Source organism: Mesoplodon bidens (genome assembly GCF_964165515.1).
Source record: "Mesoplodon bidens genome assembly, chromosome: 16".
Lineage (NCBI taxonomy): Eukaryota > Metazoa > Chordata > Mammalia > Artiodactyla > Ziphiidae > Mesoplodon > Mesoplodon bidens.
Genome location: NC_138173.1, coordinates 30240113 through 30260575, shown reverse-complemented (window position 1 = coordinate 30260575; position 20463 = coordinate 30240113). Strand labels below are relative to the sequence as shown.

The 20463-nt window shown below is 33.6% G+C and overlaps 1 protein-coding gene across 1 annotated transcript in view; it reads right to left on the bottom strand.

Moving 5' to 3' along the window:
* CNBD1 (cyclic nucleotide binding domain containing 1) overlaps nt 1-20463 on the bottom strand; it is a gene marked incomplete at both ends in the record, with an annotated part of 392779 nt that overhangs the window by 240902 nt on the left and 131414 nt on the right.

Sequence of the window (20463 nt, the reverse complement as noted above, 5' to 3'; positions counted from 1 at the left end):
TTCTTCTAATAGCAAAATTTTAAAATGCATGAAGAAAAAACTGATAGAACTGAAAGGAGGAATAAACAAATCCACAATTATTGTTAGAAACTTCAGTAATCCTCTCTCAGTACTCAAAGAAATACATGGGGAAAAAATTAGACAAGACATTGCATACTTGAATAACATTATTAAACTACTTGAACCAATTTACATTGATAGAATAATCCATCCAATAACAACAGAATGCACATGGCATGTTAACTAAGATAAACTATAATTTAAGTAATAAAGCAAACCTAAATTAGAAACCAAACTGAAAACATACAAGGGAATTAGATTAGAAATAAATAACAGAAAGATATTTGGAAAATCCCAAATATTTTGAAACTAAGCAACACACTTCTAAATAACCTATGAGTCAAGAAGAATCAGTAGGAAAAATGAGGAAATATTTTAAATTAAATAAAAATGATAACATAACATATCAGAAATTATAGGATGCAGCTAAAGCAGTGTTTAGAGAAAACTTTAGAGCAATAAATACTTATTTAAAAAACAAAGATAGTTTTGAATCAATGATCTAAACATCCATCATAAGAAACAAGATAATAAAGAGCAAAATAAACACAAACCAAGAAGAAAGGAGTAAAAAACAGATAAAATTGATAATATAAAAATAGAGAAAATAAATGAAAGCAAAAGATGGTTGTTTGAAAAATTATGAAAATTGACAAATGTTTAACCACAACAAAGAAAAATGAAAGAAGACACAAAATATAGATATCAAGAATGAGAAAACACATTAGTACTTGTAGATCCTACAAGACATTACAAGAATATTCAGTTAATATTATGAACAACATTATGGCGAAAACACATTGAACACTTAGTTGAAATGGTTGAATTCCTTGAAATACTCAAACTACCTCAGCTTACAAAAGTAGAAATAGATCACCTAGATATATCTGTTAAGAAAAATAATTTGTAATTCAAAATCATCCCACAAAGAAGACTTCTGAGAAAGTTCACTGCTGTGGCAAATCCAACCAAATATTTAACAAAGAAATGATACAAATCCTACATAATCATTTCCAAAAAAACAGAAGAAAGTTGACAATCTATTTCTAGGAATTATATAAAAATTTAGTGCCCTAAAATATCCTAATTAATTTTTAAAAGGAACAAAATTGGAAGACTTACCCTATTTAATTGCAAGACACAAAATTAAGACAGTGTGATATCCACAAAAGAATAAATATACACATCAATGAAGTAGAATACAGAGTTTAAAAATAGACATAAAATTTATGTTCAATTGATTTTCAACAAAGTGCCAAGAACTGCCAATAGGGAAAGGAAATTTTTTCAATAAATATTGTTGGAACAATTGGATACTCATATGGACAATATAAACACTGACTTTTACCTCACATCGTACATAAAAATTAACTCCAAATATATCAAAAATATAAATGTAAAAGTTAAAACTGGAAAAACCTTGAAGAAATTCTTTGCATCCTTGAGTTAGACAAATATTTGTTAGAAAGGATATAAACATCACAAAGCATAGCAGAAAAACATAATAAATTGGATTACATTGAAATCAAAATATTCTGCTCTTTGACATATATTTTTAAAGTGAAATTGCAAGCCATAGAATGAGGAAAATATTTGCAATACATTTGTCAGACAAAAGATTTGTATCCATTTAAGGAGTTCCTCCTAACTCAATAAGAAAATTTAAAACTCTATTTGAAGACATGTACAAAAGAAGATATACAAATGGCCAATATGCCCATGAAAAGTGTTCAACATCAGGAGTCATCAGGGAAATGAAATTTTAATGCTTAGTCAGATGCTACTACACATGCAATAGAATAGCTAAAATTAAAGGGTGACATTACCAAGTGTAGATATGGATGTGAAGGCAACTGAGATTTATATACTGACAATGGAAGTGTAAAAGAGTACAGCCACACTAGAAAAGTATTTGCTCATTCCTGAAAATGTTAAAAAAATATCCTTCCCGTGAAATGTGGTCATAAGTATTTATAAAAACTTGTACACAATTCTTCATAGCACCTTTAATCACAAACCCAAAATTAGAATGAACATGAACACACAACGAATGAAAAAACAAAATGTAATATATCCTTATAATGGAAAATAATTCAGTATTAAAAAGAAACAGATTACTATAAAATATTGATGATCTCAAAATCAGTATGCTGAGTGAAATAAATTAGACATTACATAGTACATATTGCATTATTCCATTTATATAAAAATCTTACAAATGGAAACAAACCACAATGACAAAAATAAAAAAAGCAATGGGTGCTTTCCTGGGACCAAGAGTGTAGGGAGGAGTATACTGTCTGTCAGCCCATGGGGACAATGAAACTTTTAGAAGTGATTCTTTTTTATCTTGTGTTTGTAGTTTCAGAGTTTATAATATTTGTCACAACTTATCAAATTATATACTTTAAATGCATGCAGTTTATTGGAACTTATGCCTACTTAAAATTAATATTAAAGTAATTCTCAATAAATTCCGAAGAGCAGACACTATGCAGATCTATAGACCCCACTTTACTTATGGTATTGTGGAATAACCCCATATCAAGCAAAAATAGCTTTAGAAAATTCACAGCTCTTTCACATACTAGGATCTCTAATGGTATTTTCTGTGGAAAGACGTTCTTAAACACAAACAAAAGAGTTAAAGCCACCAAGGCTATATTAGTTGCTTTTAGCCACCTAGCCCCAACTATAGTGGACTTGTCTTAACTAGAGGAACCCAAGCACATGAGTATCTTTGATGAAGAATTCGGGGACCCAGTGTAATGATTCCTCTCAAACTAATTGTGTTTATTTTCTCAAAGGAGACATTAAAACCAGAGTCTGGTCTCTGCAATGGTTCCTAGGTATTTTAAATTACCCTCATGCCATGTGTTCCTTGTTACTTTGCTTGGAATGGGTATCTTATCTACAAATGAACTGCTTTGGGAAGTGAAACCAACTACATTCATACAGCTTGCAATTCACATCAACAGTACTATCCCAGCAACCTCTTCTTAACAAAGTAAAATTGCATATGAATTCAACTGGTGTTTCAGGAACTTACTGAAAATACTCATAAAAAAACAATAGATATGCCAATAGAATGGACAACCTGGAAGAAACGGAAAAATTCTTAGAAAGGTAAAACCTTCCAAGACTGAAACAGGAAGAAATAGAAAATATGAACAGACCAATCACAAGTAATGAAACTGAGACTGTGAGTAAAAATCTTCCAACAAAAGTCCAGGACCAGATGGCTTCACACGTGAATTCTATCAAACATTTAGAGAAGAGCTAACACCCATCCTTCTCAAACTCTTGCAAAAATTGCAGAGGAAGGAATATTCCCAAACTCATTCCATGAGGTCACCAAAACCCTAATACCAAAACTGGAAAAAGATACTTCAAAAAAAAAGAAAATTAAAGACCAATATCACTGATGAATATAGATGCAAAAATCCTCAACAAAATACTAGCAAACAGAATCCAACAACACATTAAAAGGATCATACACCATGATCAAGTGGGATTTATCCCAGGGATGCAAGGATTCTTCAATATATGCAAATCAATCAAAGTGATACACCATATTAACAAATTGAAGAATAAAAACCATATGATCATCCCAAAAGATAAAGAAAAAGCTTTCATCAAAATTCAGTACCCATTAATGATAAAAACTCTCCAGAAAACAGGCATAGAGGGAACTTACCTCAACATAATAAAGGCCATATATGATAAAAACCACAACCAACATGGTTCTCAGTGGTGAAAAATGGAAACCATTTCCTCTAAGATCGGGAACAAGACAAGGATGCTCACTCTCACCACTATTATTCAACACAGTTTTGGAAGTTTTAGCCACAGCAGTCAGAGAAAAAAAGAAACAGAAGGAATCTAAATCAGAAAAGGAGAAGTAAAACTGTCACTGTTTGCAGATGACATGATACTATATATATAGAATCCTAAAGATGCCACCAGAAAACCACTAGAGCTCATCAAGGAATTTAGTAAAGTAACAGGCTACAAAATTAAGGCAGAGAAGTCTCTTGCATACCTATACACTAATAATGAAAAATCTGAAAGAGAAATCAAGGAAACACTCCTATTTACCACTGCAACAAAAAGAATAAAATACCTAGGAATAAAACTATCTAAGGAGACAAAAGACCTGTATGCACAAAACTATAAGACACTGATGAAAGAAATTAAATATACTACAAACAGATGGAGAAATATACCATGTTCTTGGATTGGAAGAATCAACATTGTGAAAATGACTATACTACCCAAAGCAATCTACAGATTCAATGCAATCCCTATCAAACTACCAATGACATTTTTACAGAACTAGAACAGAAAATCTCACAATTTGTATGGAAACACAAAAGACTCTGAATAGCCAGAGCAATCTTGAGAAAGAAAAATGGAGCTGGAAGAATCAGGCTCCCTGACTTCAGACTATACTACAAAGCTACAGTAATCAAGACAGTATGGGACTGGCACAGAAACAGAAATATAGATCAATAGAACAGGATAGAAAGCCCACAGATAAACCCATTCACATATGGTCACCTTATATTTGATAAAAGAGTCAAGAGTATAGAATGGAGAAAAGACAGTCTCTTCAATAAGTGGTGCTGGGAAAACTGGACAGCTACATGCAAAAGAATGAAATTAGAACACTCCCTAACACCATACACAAAAGTAAACCCAAAATGGATTAAAGACCTAAATGTAAGGCAAGACACTATCAAACTCTTAGAGGAAGACATAGGCAGAACACTCTATGACATGAATCACAACAAGATCCTTTTTGAAACACCTCCTAGAGAAATGGAAATAAAAACAAAAATAAACAAATGGGACCTAATGAAACTTAAAAGCTTTTGCATAGCAAAGGAAATGATAAACAAGATGAAAAGACAACCCTCAGAATGGGAGAAAATATTTGCCAACAAAGCAACTGACAAAGGATTAATCTCCAGAATACACAAGCAGCTCATGCAGCTCAATATAAAAAAGAACAAAAAACCCAATCCAAACACGGGCAGAAAACCTAAATAGACATTTCTTCAAAGAAGATACAGATTGCCAACAAACACATGAAAGGATGCTCAACATCACTAATAATTAGAGAAATGCATATCAAAACTACAATGAGGTCACCTCACACCAGCCACAATGGCTGTCATCAAAAAATCTGCAAACAATGAATGCTGGAGAGGGTATGGAGAAAAGGGTACCCTCTTGCACTGTTAGTTGGAACATAAACTGATACAGCCACTATGGAGAAGAGTAAGGAGGTTCCTTAGAAAACTAAAAATAGAATTACCATATGGCTCAGCAATCCCACTACTGGGCATATACCCTGAGAAAACCATAATTCAAAAAGAGTCATGTACCACAATGTTCACTGCAGCACTATTTAAAATAGCCAGGACATGGAAGCAACCTAAGTGTCCATCGACCAATGAATGCATAAAGAAGATGTGGCACATATATACAATGGAATATTACTCAGCCATAAAAAGAAACGAAATTGAGTTATTTGTAGTGAGGTGGATGGAACTAGAGTCTGTCATACAGAGTGAAGTAAATCAGAAAGAGAAAAACAAATACCATACACTAACACATATATATGGAAATTTAAAAAAATGGTTCTGAAAAACCTAGGGACAGGACAGTAATAAAGATGCAGATATAGAGAATGGACTTGAGGACATGGAGAGGGGGAAGGGTAAGCTGGGACAAAGTGAGAGAGTGGCATGTACATATATACACTACCAAATGTAAAATAGATAGCTAGTGGGAAGCAGCCTCATAGCACAGGGAGATCAGCTTGGTGTTTTGTGACCACCTAGAGGGGTGGGATTGGGAGGGTGGGTGGGATACCTAAGAGGGAGAGGATATAGTCACATATGTATACATATAGCTGATTCACTTTGTTATACAGCAGAAGCTAACACAAAAATGTAAAGCAATTATACTCCTATAAAGATGTTAAAAAAAGAAAAAGATAGCTCAAGTAGTCTCATGGACTCTTCAAACTTACTTAGAAATACTTGCTTCAATATTCTTGTCTCTCTGGGTCTATCACTTATAAAAATATTATATCATGAATCTTGCTCAATCTTAACCAAGCCCATCATTGAAAAGAACCTTGTTAAGTCATGTCACTCAAAGCCTCATAAATATCTTACGTTTGCCCTCCCCGTTCTATTAAGATAGATACCTCCCTTTCTGTGGTAAGCCATTTGTTTCAACAGGTTATTTGGTGGTGTTTTCAAAAAACAAGCATTTAACAGCTTTTGACATCAACAAAGTAAAGCAGCTTCAGAATGTTCAATTCCTCATTCAAATCATGGACACTGATCAAGACAGCTTCAAAGAAACCAATTTATATAATCTTTGTATTTTTCACCATGAATGTTTGCCCTTAAATTTCTCAAATAAATCTCTCAGCTACATTTTCCTGACATAAGTCTCTCAGAGCTTTATTGTACTTAACTAACTAGGTGAGTAGCTGTAATTATAATTGCAATTCTAATTAATATTTCCTTACACTATCTAATATTCATAATAATTAGGATACCTAATAATTTAAGTTATACAAACCACCAATAATATCAGTCAAAAGTCCTACTTAGAGAGTGACTATATCTTTGGGACAAACTGTATCAGGCCCTATTAAGATACCATCCAGATGTAGGCTGTAATTATTGTTATGGAATCACCACTCTGTGTGGACTCTGGAAACCAGGACATTTCTCAGAGGTTTAATAAGAGCTACTTCCTTCCCTGTCACTCAACCTCCTCTGTAGTTCTCACTCCCTTCATGCTAGGAATATTATACCTTTTTCTACATAAGGGGTAAATCTCTGCCTTCCTCTCTCTCAGCATAACTGCACTTTCAGAAATGTCTTGAAGTTGCTGCATGTTTAATGTGTACTGAGTTACGCCACTGATATGTGTATATTTCTTGAGTATGTCAGTGGAAATTTGAAAGACAGCGGCTACACCCATGGGCTAAAGAGGTCTCTCTCAGAGAGCTATTTAGGCCAAAATAACAAGATAAACAAAAAAATATTCCAAAACCCTATGTACATGCAGTTCAAAAAGGAAGAAATAGAAATGGCATATGGACATACTATATGCTTTTACCTCATTAACAATTGAGATGTACAGATAAAAGCATTCTGTATTATGTTCTTTTATGTGTCAAAGAGTGTTCTAAGAGTTTTACAAATATTAATGTGTTTAATCCTCAAAAAAACACTGAGATAGTTATAATTATTATTCCCATATATACAGATAAGCAATTGAGACATACAGATGTTATGTATTTTTTCCAAAAGAATAAAGTAATTGGAAGGACCAAGATGCATGCTCTTAACTACAAACGTATAATGCCACTCAATCCCTAGAGCTAAAAAAAGAAGAGGAACCAAATTTCCATAGATGCTTCCGGAAAACGGAAAATGGGGAAACATTTCATAGTTCACTTTATGAGGCCAGTGTAACCTTAAAAATAAAACCTGACCAGGACTCTGTACAGAAAGGAAAATTAAATACAAAATTCGCTCATGAAAATGAGTCAGAAGAATCTTAAATGAAATATTGGCAAATTTATCCCAGCAAGAATCAGAAAGATAAGACCAAGTTGGGTTTATAATAAGAATCAATGATGCTTTAATCTTCAAAAACTTACCAACATAATTCACTATTGAATAAAGGAAGAAAAAAGACATATGATCATCATAATAGAAAAATAATTCAATCAAATTCAACAATCTTAACAAAAAACATTAAGAAACCAGGAATATAAGAGAGTATCTTTATTATGATAAGGTAAACATATCTATTTAAAACAGTTATCATAGATAAAGCTGAACACTTTCCCTCTAAGAGACACAATGGCATTTGATAGTTGTCATCATTCCTAATGAGAGTGGATTTTAATTCCAATATTTTAAGGTAAGGAAAAGAAATAAAAGTTATATAAAGAGGAAATAGAAAAAAATGCTTTCATTGACTAATGGTACGATTTTGTATTTGTAAAAAATACAAAATAGGGGCTTCCCTGGTGGCACAGTGGTTAAGAATCAGCCTGCCAATGCAGGGGACATGGGTTCAAGCCCTGGTCCAGGAAGATCCCACATGCCGCAGAGCAACTAAGTCCATGTGCCACAACTACTGAGCCTGTGCTCTAGAGCCCATGAGCCACAACTACTGAAGCTCACACCTAAAGCCCATGCTCCACAACAAGAGAAGCCAGGGAATGAGAAGCCCGCACACCACAACCAAGAGTAGCCCCCACTCGTCACAACTAGAGAAAGACCACATGCAGCAATGAAGACCCAACACAGCCAAAAATAAATAAATTAATTAATTTTTAAAAATACAAAATAATCTAAAGAAAATTTAATAAAATAACTGTTAACATTACTAGATACAAGGTCAATATCTGAATCAATTTTACTTCTTTATCTCAAACAAAAATATTTTAAAAGATACTATGTGCAACAGTATCAAAAATAAATAGATCTAAATAAAATTAACATATTCAAATAGAAAAATAAAACATTATTGAGAGAAAATAGAAAAGGCCTAATAAGTGGAGAAACAAATTATTTTCATACATGGGAAGAATATATAAAGCTGCAAGTTCACCCCTGATTAATCTCCAGGTTGAATGAAATCCCAAATATTTTCAGGTGGATTGTAAATCTAAAAAGAAAGATAAACCATAAGCTCTGGAAGGTAACAAAGTATGTTTTCTAAAGCTCTGGTAGAGAAAGATTTCCTAAACAAGACACAGAAATTGTTAACCAGAAAGGAAAAGATCAATACCTTAGAGTATATTAAAATTTAAGATAATGCTTATTAAATGATAACATTAAGAGACTGAAAAGTAAAGCTTCACAGTGGGAGAAGATATTTGCAACACATATAACCAGCAAGGGGCTTATACCCTCAATAAGAAAAAGACAATTTAATTTTTAAAATGGGCAAAATATTTGAACAATTTTCATTAAAAATATTTCCTTTGTCAATAAACAAGTGAAAAGACACTCACTCATCATCAGAGAAAATCATAGTAACTAAACAATGAGATAAATCCACACCCAACGATATGGTTAAAATTAAAAACTGATCTCTCTCTCTGTCTCTGTCTCTCTCTCTGTCTCTCTGTCTCTCTGTCTCTGTCTCTGTCTCTCTCTCTCTCTCTCTCTCTATATATATATATATATATATATAAATTGCAGAATTCTCTGCAATTATTAATCACTGTATTTTGTGTTTATTTCTCTCTCTCTCACCTTTTCCTCCAACAATACCAAAGGTAGTTTTTCCCTCCTCATGCCAGACAGAAAGAAGACTCGAAAAAGTTTAATGCTCTTCAAAAGAGGATAATCTGATATATGCTGGATAAGACTAGAGCTGTGAAAAGAGAAAGAAGGTAATGGAACGAAGACTGAGTCAGAGAGTAGGGTGTAAACAGAGAAGAATAATCAGAGTGACAGCAGAAGGAGCCTCTTCTCTCACAAGGACTAGGTGGTGAAGGGGACACCAAGCCCAAATGTCCAGAAGTTTGGACACCCCCTTATTTATTGTCTGTGAGCATCCAGCTCTCTGACACCTCCTGAATGGAGAGTGAGGGATTACATATTTATTTGGAGATTGAGACATCAAATAAAATCCTCACCCTCCAACAAAAATGAAACTGACCGGACTAAATGGGAGCTCTCCTAGGAGTTTAGCAGCTGTGTACACAACACCACTCTTAGGAATGCGTGAGTGAGTTAATGAGCAGAGGAAGTTGGAACATTTGAGCACAGAGTAAATCTCACATAAATGCCAATATGAGATTTACCTACACCTAAAATGCTAAATTTCAAAAGCACTAAAGATTAAGACAAAGTTGAAGTGAAATAAAAATGGCAATTCCAGTGGATCCCTAGAACTTTTCATTCCAAGTTTCCACTGTTCACTATATTTGTTACTGCCTGACATAAGCATCCACAAAATTTCTTCTCTATGGTTGTAATTATTCAAAACTATTTTTTCAAAACAGTAACAACAGCAAAAGCAGCCATGGTAACAGCAAATAAATGATGGAATAACACCAAAATCATTTAGATAAAACAAAAGATATAAACAGATAAGTTTACAAAGCAGAGATTTGTTTATTCATTCTAAAAATCCTTCATCTTTGCACCAAATTAGCAGGTGTAGCTAATTTGAGAACAAGACCAGTCTGTTTTTCTCACTTCAACCAGGTATTTTCTTGGTTCATATGTCTCGAGTAACACAGTTTTGTTGAAGATAATTTCTGCACTTGCAATATTCCTGGGCAATCCCAAAAGTGCTTATTATATTTCTTTCTGTGTGAGAAAGTCTTACATTAGGCTAAGAGATCTGGAGCTTTACCTACTTCAAGCGTACAATATTTAGATCCTTCTAGTGCACTGCCTTCCTGGCCAAGAATACTTTAGGAGAAGGGAAAATATTAAGTGAGAGGAAGTGGCTTGGCTGAGAAGGGAAGAGAAAATAGCTTTATTTTCAGATTCTTTAAGTACATGTTTAATGATGTTTTACACATGTTGAACATCAAACCCTAAACAGGTTCTGACAAATTATCTTTTTCCTCTTATTTATTAAGTTCATAGATGAACTTATTGATTGATACAACCCTTTGCTCTAGAAAAGTTTTGAAATTAGCTCATCAAAACACAAACTAGAGTAACTATATAAGCTCAGCCTCACATCCTGGCCTAAACATACATAAACTGAGCACATATAAACATTGGCACATTGGTAAATTATTTAATCACCTGGAACCTTGGTTTTCTTATGTTTTTTAATATGAACACAAAGGTTTGTTGTGAAGACTAAAATTAAGTGAAAGTGGAAAATCAACTAATACTTCTTTCTCAGACCCCTTAACCCATTCAAAGTGAAAACAAATAGGATTTTTTTTCTTACCATTTTAAGAACATATTACTTAAAACATTATTACATTCATTTATTGAAAACATATTTTAAGTGTCTCCCACATGCAAGTGATTTGTAAATTAACTAAAAAATATCAGAATGTGATGAGTTAGACAGCATCCATCTACAAGTGATTCTGCTGCTCTATGAGTAACCCAATAAGTCATGCTTGCTTTTTGTTGGAGGTCAAAATCACTGATGCAATTTAAAAAGCAATTAAACACTGCAAGAACAGATGATTAATTGTTCACACCTCAGCATGCTTAATGTATTATCAAAGTCTAATTTGCTAAAGCTATAGAGGAGATTATTTGTTGCATCTTTTTAGAGTACTGTATAATAGTTACTCAGTATTTTTTTGGATAATTATTTCCAAGACAAGCTCAGTTGATAACTATTCTTAGGTCAAATTAGTCTCTCCTATTTGTGAGTGATTATTTAAATTCTTTATTGGAGAGAAACATGAAAATGAAAGGATAGTCTTAGTTCTCCTCAGGTGAAAACCCTAAGTATATTAGGAGGTATGAAAAAAATTTCACGGAGAAATAACACACTGGTGGAGATCAATCACATTTTAAAGAGGCAAATTTTAAAAATACAAGGTTATGAGTTAAATAATGAGTAAATACAGATGGTCTTTGTTCAATAATTTTAACTTGTGATGAATGAAAAAAGAAAGGAATGCTCTGAAATCTCTAAAAGAAAGCCTATATTTACCCTTGAGAAAGGTGGGGAAAAGATTTAAATTTTGTGACTAAATACAATTGGATTTCACTTTAAAGCTCCCTTATTGGTCTTATTTTAAATTTTTCAAACATTAAAAAGCTGTAAAGGAACACTGTGTGTCATTTAAAACTGCCATCAGTAACATCTTCAAAAATAAAAGTAGAAATGTTATACTTATGCACAGCAAATGTTTTCTGGTAACATCAGGGGGGTTAAGATCTCAAGAGCACAGTCAAAATACCAACAGTAGAATTAGTAATGCCATAGTAACTGCACAATTATTAGAGTGGACCTTTATTTTTAAGGCATACCATATATACACATTGAGAAATGCTTGTGTTTTCTCCTCGTACTCTTTACCCATTTTTCCTCAAGCTTATTCACTGGAATTAATACAGTCAAATTATCAATTTTTAAAGGATTTGTTCACATATGAGGCCGACTTGTAGCCATGTTTAATTTTCCATCTCTAGAGAAATGAGCTCAACTCTCAAGTGCATGATCATGTAGAAGAGAAGATGCCCCGACCAATGATGGCAGCAAACAAGTGGATTGTACCTAAGTTAAAAATGCAGCGAGTAGAATCATTTTTTCCAAACCTACATGAATCACAGAGTCATGAAATTTTAGATCTGGAAGGAACCATCAATATTATCTAATCCAAAACTTCTACTTTACAAACAAAATCCGGAAATGCAAATTCCCTAGCTTGAAGACATGAAGACGTAATTATATTATAAATTGTAACAGTTAGTAGATCATAGGAAGTAAAAATAAAATACATTTTAACAATTGTATGAACTTACACAAACATACAGATATATGATTTAATCACGCTTTTTGAAAGAATTATGAGTTTTCAAAATATTAAATTACAATCTAATAGAGGCAGTTTCCAGAATTTGTAAAATTCTAAATACATTGGTTTATCAATAAATCAGGCCATAGAAATGTGTATAACTTCCATCTGGAATTAAGATACATAAAGCTGTACATTAAATTAAAAAAAATCGCCTAATCTATCAAAGTAATAACTACTCTAGAAATAAAACAAGAATGTCTGTAATTATTCATTTGAAAGGTTTGGGAATACCTAAAGCTCTGATCAAAGTATCTGGGATATTTCTTTAGGGAGGAAGGACTGGAATAAAAAGAGATGAGGTGCCCTAGTGGATAAAAAATGGAAACCCACCAAATTTATAAGGCAGCAGCACTCACTCCTCCAGGGAAGAGAATGTTCTGAACCATGGATTTCAGCTCTCTTTGTCCTGGGAGTAGGATATCTTATGTAACATCCAAATAATTCTTGTTCTAATTACATACAACCTTCTGATTATAGTTCATCTTTTTTTTCCAGCCACTTAACAACAGTAATAAAGATCACTAATTGACGGACATAAACCTAGTTTTCATGACCATTTTGAGTATGTTGACATTTTGGTTTATACATCACGTTCTATGAGATTGGTATTGTGACTCTATGTCTGAGGATTTGCCACCATCATGCTGACAACACTGTGTAACTAAAACTAAAAGGATGAAGTCTAGCCCTGGTTGTAGTGAATTCCCAAAGGTTGTTGCAGGACTGTACTGAAGTTCATAACCTCCAGTAATCTTTACTTCCTTCATGACCTCTAGGAATCACTGTGCTTTTTTCTTTGAAACTTAGATGTAGATTAGTAGGAAAAAGCCACATATTGGTTAGGAATATGTGCTTTAGAACTAGAGAGAGATGGATTCGAGTATGGCATACACATTTATAGGCATGTGTCTTTTTGCAAGGACCAATTTACTCCTAAATTTGGTGGAAAATTTGGAGGACAACTTTAATGCCTGGACAAAATATAAAAATATTTACATGAAGGCATCAGAGGGTTAATAATGCCACAAAGAAAAGTGTATTCAGTATTTGGAGTTGCCTTTCCCTTATAAATCTCTCAATTCCTATAGTTTTGAGATGGAAAATGGAGAACAAAAATTAGAATCCAGGCCTGCTAAAGATGTGCCTAGTAAATATGCTACAAATTGGTTGGTAGCCTAAAAGGTTAATTTTCAGAGTAAAGGTGAATTAGAATTAAGACCACAGAGGGACTACGGCCCACTGTTGAATCATCTCAATTCCTTAAATTGGATTAAGAAGTCCATATTACTAGTGCTCCTCAAAGCCCACCAGAAGCAATGTAAATCCTGTCTGGAGAGAAGAAACATCTCTAATGCTCTCAGTGTTTCTACGATTTTTCAAATACAGTGGTCGGCACATTAAAAAAAAAAAAAAAAACAAATCAGGCCCAGTTGGAGAAAGACACCATAAACAAAACAAAACAGCAGAAAAACAGACAATAGAAATAAATCCACAACTCTAGATATTAGAGTTATCAGACATAGGCTGTAAAATAAACTTTGCTTACTATGCTTCAAAGAGACTTGGACTTCTTCAGAGAACTGGAAAATCTATAAAAAGCATCTGGAAGATTTGAAATTACAAAAATGAAAAACACAACAACCAAATTAAGAACTAAATAGATGGTAGTAACAGAAGAAAAAACATAGATATAGAATTTATGAACCAAAAATAATCAAAATAAAATAGCCAGAGTGAAGCATGCAGAAAAAGAATGAAAGATATAGAAAGTAAGAGTTACAGAGGATACATTGAGAAGGTCTAACATACATGTAATTGTTTCTGCAGAAGAAGAGAAGTGAGTGAAAGGAACAGAAGCAAATTTTTAATAGATAGTGCCTGTTTTACTGAGCAAGAAAAGGCAAGCCACAGATTTTAAAAGCCCATGGAAGATAAAACAGAATTAGTAATAAGAAACCTACCTACAACACAGCAAAATCTAGAAATCTAATCCTGGAGAAAATGTCCTATAAAAGTGAAGTAATAACATTTTCTAACAAACAAACAAACTGAGTAAATTTGTCACTAGAAGACTTGAGCTAAAAAAATACAAAAAAAAAAGAAAACAAAACAAACAAACAAAAAACTAAATAGGTGTTTTTCAGATAAGTAAAATTGGATATATGAATAGAAATAAAAGGCAACAAAAAATATAATACTGACTTTTTAAAATAATAACATATTTTGTAGTAAAAATATAGAGACTTTAAAGGACATGAAAAAATAGCATGTTTTTTAGGGTGGAGTACAGTGGATTTATAGTGTTCTAAGGCCCTTTCCTTACCTGGGAAGAGAATAAAATGTCAATTAACATTACACTTTGACAAGTCAAGGATACATGTGGTGATTTCTAGAGAAACAAATAAAGATAAAATAATAATTTTCAAGCTAATATACTGGAAAATTACATAAGAAATATCCAAATGAGGACAAGATAGGAGAAAAACAGAATATAGAAAATTTTAAGCAGAAAGCAAGCGAGATAACTGAGTTAATACTAGGTATGTTAATACTTTGATAAATATCAAAGGGCTAACCCCTATAGTAAAGGTTACACAGAGTAAAGGTTGCATAGGGTAGAGGGGGAATCTTCAACTTTGTTTCCAAAAGTAAGATTATGCTGAAGGTAAAAGCCAATGTAGTAATAGTGTTATGGGGAAAAGGGTATAAAGATTTTAGAAGGAAAAAAATTCTCAACATTCACAAATAATAAGATTGTGTATAGTGAAAACAGAGAGAGTTACAGATGAATTATTTGAATTAACAAGTGAGTATAACAAGGTTCTACATATATTGCCATTTGGTCAATATACCAAAATCAGCCATATCCATATAGTAGCATTAAATTAACTGAATATAAAATTTTTAAAAACATACCATTTATAATAGCATCAAAATATGAAACCTCTACAAGTAATTCTAACAAAAGATATAAAGTCCTATTCTTTTAAAACTATAAATGTTATTGAGATAAATTTTGAAAAATTTAAATAAATGAAAGGACAAACTATTCATGAGTTGGAAGACATACTGAAAAGATGTCAGTTTTCCTCAAATGAACATATTGATGATGGAATCTCAATTAATATTCCAAATCTTGATTCTAAACTTTATGTGGAGATTCAAGGGATAAAAATAGCTATGATTCTATTAAAGTTAAAGAACAAGATTTGAGAACTTTTTGGATATTAAGTATAATTATAAAATTAAGTAATTAAGGTGATACAATCTCAGCAGAAAGCTATGCCAATAGACTGTAAGAGAATAGAAGCCAGAACCAATGACTTGAATATATGACACCTCACTAGAGCAAAGATAGTACTGCAGAGGATTGGAAAACCCATGGCCTATTCAATAAATTGTCCTTCAGCAACTAGATATCTATATGGGGCCATATGGACCCTGTCATTACAATTCTTGTAACAGTGATCCAATCAACACTTCTTTTTCCAGGAATACAGTCCCTGTGTTAAGGAAGTTTGAATAAATTTATTTATTTTTATTTTTAGCCGCGTTGGGTCTTCATTGATGTGCATGAGCTTTCTTTATTTGCAGTGAGCAGGGGGTACTCTTCATTGTGGTGAGTGGGCTTCTCATTGTGGTGGCCTCTCTTGTTGCACAGCACGGGCTCTAGGCGCATGGGCTTCAGTAGTTGTGGCTCACAGTCTCTAGAGCTCAGGCTCAGTAGTTGTGGAGCACGGGCTTAGTTGCTTTGCGGCATGTGGGATCTTCCTGGACCAGGGATCGAACCCATGTCCCCTGCATTGGCAGGTGGATTCTTAACCACTGTGCCACCAGGAAAGTCCCAGTTTGAGTGAATTTAAAGACAACTATCACTATTGTACCACTCTTACATATTCTTGTCTCTAGATAAATTCCAAAGTCGCTTGAACTGTTCATCATGTGATATGGCTTCTAGGCCACTCACTATTACTGTTACCTTCATCTTGATAGGCCACAATTTTCCAGTCTCTCTTCCAAAACACTCAACCAAAAGTGAATACATGCTTTTAGTGGATCTGATCTGCACTATAATTTCTTGTGTTTCAGTTGTTATACTATAAATATAGATATACATTAATTTTCTCAGCAAACACATCAGTAGATGCCTTGTACTAAAATTACTAGCAACCAAAATCCTTTTTTTCCACATGTATTATATTGATATTAAGACCTATATTCTCCTTTATGAATTGGGGAGTTGCACAATACTTTTAACTTAACATTAAATCCTATTAAACTTAAGGGGAAAATGAGGTATAATGTATAAAGCACTTTAATGTGGTACCTGGTTTATAGCAAGCAATCAAAATACTGTTTAAAAATGTCATATTTTCCTTAATAATTTAGGCACCTTCTAGGAAGAAGACAAACAAAGCTCACTTACATGCAAACACACAACACAAATACACACACAGACATAGATGTGTCCATTTTTCTCATGCCTAAAATTACAGTGTTGAAAGAAGCTACCATTATCAAGAATTACTCACTGAAATTAACTTTGCCTTGGAAAACAAAAAAGTATAAACCTACACGGCAACTGGAAAGAACCCAAGTTTAGTTGTAGACTTCTCTGGTTGGCTAATTTTCTTTTTTTAACATCTTTATTGGAGTATACTTGCTTTACAATAGTGTGTTAGTTTCTGCTTTATAACAAAGTGAATCACTTATACATATACATATATCCCCATATCTCTTCCCTCTTGCCTCTCTCTCCCTCCCACCATCAAGGTGATGACAAAGCACCAAGCTGATATCCCTGTGCTACGCAGTTGCTTCCCACTACCTATCTACTTTACATTTGGTAGTGTATATATGTCCATGCTATTCTCTCACTTTCTCCAAGTTTACCCTTCCTCCTCCCTGTATCCTCAAGTCCATTCTCTAGTAGGTCTGTGTCTTTACTCCCATCATACCACTAGGTTCTTCATTACCATTTTTTTGTTTGTTTTTTAGATTCCATATATATGTGGTAGCATATGGTATTTGTTTTTCTCTTTCTGACTTACTTCACTCTGTATGACAGACTCTAGGCCCATCCACCTCACTACAAATAACTCAATTTTGTTCCTTTTTATGGCTGAGTAATATTCCATTGTATATATGTGCCACATCTTCTTTATCCATTCATGTGTCGATGGATACTTACGTCGCTTCCATGTCTTGGCTATTGTAAATAGTGGTACAATGAGCATTGTGGTACATGACTCTTTTTGAATTACGGTTTTCTCTGGGTATATGCCCAGTAGTGGGATTTCTGGGTCATATAGTAGTTCTATTTTTAGTTTTTTAAGGAACTTCTATACTGTTCTCCATAGTGGCTGTACCAATTCACATTCCCACCAGCAGTGCAAGAGTGTTCCCTTTTCTCCACACCCTCTCCAGCATTTATTGTTTCTAGAGTTCTTGATGATGGCCATTCTGACTGGTGTGAGATGATATCTCATTGTAGTTTTGATTTGCATGTCTCTAATGATTAATGATGTTGAACATTCTTTCATGTGTTTGTTGGCAATCTATATATCTTCTTTGGAGAAATGTCTATTTAGGTTTTCTGCCCTTTTTGGATTGGGTTGTTTGTTTTTTTGGTATTGAGCTTCATAAGCTGCTTGTAAAATTTGGAGATAAATCCTTTGTCAGTTGCTTCATTTGTAGATATTTTCTCCCATTCTGAGGGTTGCCTTTTCATCTTGCTTATGGTTTCCTTTGCTGCGTAAAAGCTTTTAAATTTCATTAGGTCCCATTTGTTTATTTTTGTTTTTATTTCCATTTCTCTAGGAAGTGGGTCAAAAAGTTTCTTGCTGTGATTTATGTCATAGAGTGTTCTGCCTATGTTTTCCCCTAAGAGTTTGATAGTGTCTTGCCTTACATTTATGTCTTTAATCCATCTTGAGCTTATTTTTCTGTATGGTGTTAGGAAGTGTTCTAATTTCATTCTTTTACATGTAGCTGTCCAGTTTCCCCAGCACCACTTATTGAAGAGACCATCTTCTGTCCACTATATATTCTTGCCTCCTTTATCAATGATAAGGTGACCATATGTGCATGCATTTATTTCTGGGCTTTCTATTCTGTTCCGTTGACCCATATGTCTGTTTTGGTACCAGTACCACACACTCTTGATTACTGTAGCTTTGTAGTATAGTCTGAAGTCAGGGAGCCTGATTCCTCCAGCTCCATTTTTCTTTCTCAAGATTGCTGTGGCTATTCAGGGTCTCATATGTTTACATACAAATTGTAATTGTTTTTTGTTTTACTTCTGTGAAAAATGTCATTGGTAGATTGATTGGGGTTGCAATGAATCTGTAGATTGCTTTAGGTAGTAGAGTCATTTTCACAATGCTGATTCTTCCAATCCAAGAACATGGTATATCTCTCCATCTCTTTGTATCATCTTTAATTTCTTTCATTAGTGTCTTATAATTTTCTGCATACAAGTCTTTTGTCTCGTTAGGTAGGCTTATTCCTAGATATTTTATTCTTTTTGTTTCTGTGGTAAATGGGAGTGTTTACTTAATTTTAGTTTCATATTTTTCATCATTAGTGTATAGGAATGCCAGAGATTTCTGTTCATTAATTTTGTATCCTGTTACTTTACCAAGTTCATTGATTAGCTCTATTAGTGTTCTGGTAGCATCTTTAGTATTCTCTATGTATAGTATCATGTCATCTGCAAACAGTGACAGCTTTTCTTCTTCTTTTCCAATTTGGATTCCTTTTATTTCTTTTTCTTCTCTGATTGCTGTGGCTAAAACTTCCAAAACTATGGTGAGTAATAGTTGTGAGAGTGGGCAACCTTGTCTTGTTCCTGATCTTAGTGGAAATGATTTCAGTTTTCACCATTGAGGACGATGTTGACAGTGGGTTTGTCATATATGGCCTTTATTACGTTGAGGTAAGTTTCCTCTGCCTATTTTTTAGAGGGTTTTTATCATAAATGGATATTGAATTTTATCAAAAGCCTTCTCTGTTTCTATTGAGAGGATCGTATGGTTTTTCTCCCTCAATTTGTTAATATGGTGTATAACATTGATGGATTTGCGTATATTGAAGAATCCTTGCATTCCTGGGATAAACCCCATTTGATCATGGTTTATGATTCTTTTAATGTGCTGTTGGATTCTGTTTGCTAGTATTTTGTTGAGGATTTTTGCATCTATGTTCATCAGTGATATTGGCCTGTAGTTTTCTTCCTTTGTGACACCTTTGTCTGGTTTTGGTATCAGGATGATTGTGGCATCATAGAATGAGTTTGAGAGCGTTCCTCCCTCTGCTATATTTGGAAGAGTTTGAGAAGATAGGTGTTAGCTCTTCACTAAATGTTTTATAGAATTTGCCTGTGAAGCCATCTGGTCCTGAGCTTTTGTTTGTTGGAAGATTTTTAATTGCAGTTTCAATTTCAGTGCTTTTGATTAGTCTGTTCATATTTTCTATTTCTTCCTGGTTCAGCCTCAGAAGGTTGTGCATTTCTAAGAATTTGTCCATTTCTTCCAGATTGTCCATTTTATTGGCATATAGTTGCTTGTAGGCTAATATTTTTGAATGAATATTACCGCTTTTCTGGGAGTTGAGTTGCTGGCTAGCAACAATCTCAGTTCACTTTTCATTTGGCTGGTGTCATACCTTAATATCACTGATGGCCTACTCTCACCAATAGATAGTTGACTCTCTGTGCTCAGCAATCATTGCTCAGCTGAAAATAGATCCTGAATAACATCGATCATTTCATTTTCTCAGTCAAGCCTAGCTGTGCTGACAGGACATCCCACAGGGTAGTATAACTATAAACA